The following is a 2,140-nucleotide window of genomic DNA, read 5'->3' on the forward strand; positions in this document are numbered from 1 at the left end:
TAGTCCTGGCTGTCCTGGAACTCACTTGGTAGACCAGGCTGGCCTCGAACTCAGAAATCCGCCTGCCTCGGCCTCCCGAGTGCTGGGATTACCAGGCCCGGCTTAATGATTTTTTTTTTGAAGATTTTTTTTTTTTAAATCATTGTGTGCTATGATGTGAGAAGGGGAACAATATGCATGTATACCAGAGTACACATAGGGAAAACACTTTAGCCATCTCTGGCTACCCCTCATAATATTGTAAATCCAACCATTTTGGAGTGTTTAAATGGAAAATACAGCTGTCATATGAAAAAAGACAGACTAAGAATGCAGCAGCCAATAAACAGCTAGAAATTTAAAATTTCTAAACCTTGACTGTCTTGGAACTCTCCAGTAGATCCAACACCCTCTTCTAGGTTCACATGGCATACACTAATAGACACAAAGAAAAACTCAGTCTCTAGCTGAACTTGTACCTCACTAATTCTTAGTCTAGCTAGCCAGTTTGACCCATCTATATCTCCTTAACCCTAGATTACCAACAGCCACCACAACAGCAATAGCTCTGGGAATCCTAACTCTGATCCTCAAACAAGCAGCCCACACTGAACAATTTCCCCAGGCCTAAACCCCAATTTATTTGGATTAAAATTTATTTTTATTGCAGGGCTTTATGGTACACACCTTTAATCCCACCACTTGGAAGGCAGAGGCAGATAGAACTCAAGGTCAGCTTGATCTACAAAATGAGCTCCAAGACTACCAGGAAACCCCTAAAAAAAGAAACTGTCTCAAAAAGTAAAAATAAATTTCAAAAAGTGATTGTTCTTGCAGAGGTCCCAAGTTCAATTCCCAGCACACTCATAGAGGCCCATACCATCTTTTACTACAGTCCTGGAGATTCAAAGCCTTATTGCCTCCAAGAGCACCAGCATGTATGTATTTGGTGCACGGACATACAAAACTATTAATTTTTTTTTAAAGATTTATTTATTTATTATATGTAAGTACACTGTAGCTATCTTCAGACACTCCAGAAGAGGGCATCAGATCTTGTTACAGATGGTTGTGAGTCACCACGTGGTTGCTGGGATTTGAACTCCGGACCTCCTGAAGAGTAGTCGGGTGCTCTTACCCACTGAGCCATCTCACCAGCCCCCACTATTAATTTTTTGTTGTTGTTGCTATTTTGGTTTTTGAAATAAGAACTCTACATAGTTCTGGTTGTCCTGGAACTCACTATGTAGAACAGGCGGGCCTTATAAATATCCACTTGAGGATTAAAGATGTGTACAACTATGCCCAACAATAGATAGATAGATAGATAGATAGATAGATAGATAGATAGATAATAAGAAAAAAGGAAAGAGGGTCTATCAGGCTGGCCTCAAAGCCAGCATGTAACAAAGAATAATCCTGATTTTTGGATTCCCTGCCCCAATCACGTACATGTTGGGATTAAATGCATATTACCAGTCCTGGGATTTTTTTACACAATATTGGAGATCCAACCCAAGATCATGTGAGGCAATCACTCTACTGAGATACAACCCCCATAATATAAAGTCAAAATTCAAGCTACTTTCTTCCATCTCATTTTAAAGACACTGGGACCAGGGATATGATTCAGTGACAGAAGGTGTGACGAGCATACAGGTCCTAGGTTAATCCCATAGTACAATCACTTTTCCTCAAACTCATTAAATTCCTGCCAGAAAAGGTTTTTCCATGGAAAATGAGGAAATGAAAATTCAAGTTAATAGGATTTAACTCAGAATATCAACTTAATTTGAAACTTTATCCATTCTAATCTTGATTTTTATTACCTGTAGAAAAATTTAAAACTACTTCACACTATTGTCATGTAACTCAGAAATTACTTGGGCTAGGCAATGGTGGTACAACTTTAATTCCAGCACTTGGGAAATGGAGGCAGACTGATCTGAATTTGAGGCCAGCCTGGAATACAGAATGAGTTCAAAGACAATCAGAGCTACACAAAGAAACTGTCTCGGAAAAAAATAACAACCAAGGGATCTTAAATCCTCTTCTGTCTTCCTCGAGACCAGACATAAACATGGTGTGTGTGTGTGTGTGTGTGTGTGTGTGTACATACCATATATATAGCGGTAAAACATACATACACACATGCCCAATA

The 2,140-nt window shown here is 39.3% G+C and overlaps 1 protein-coding gene across 2 annotated transcripts in view; it reads right to left on the reverse strand.

The window, feature by feature from the left end:
* The window catches only part of Nasp (nuclear autoantigenic sperm protein), a 24,518-nt gene that overhangs the window by 19,254 nt on the left and 3,124 nt on the right, over positions 1 to 2,140 (reverse strand). The gene's annotated exons all lie outside the window — the stretch shown is intronic.

This window comes from Mus pahari, chromosome 6, assembly GCF_900095145.1.
Source record: "Mus pahari chromosome 6, PAHARI_EIJ_v1.1, whole genome shotgun sequence".
Lineage (NCBI taxonomy): Eukaryota > Metazoa > Chordata > Mammalia > Rodentia > Muridae > Mus > Mus pahari.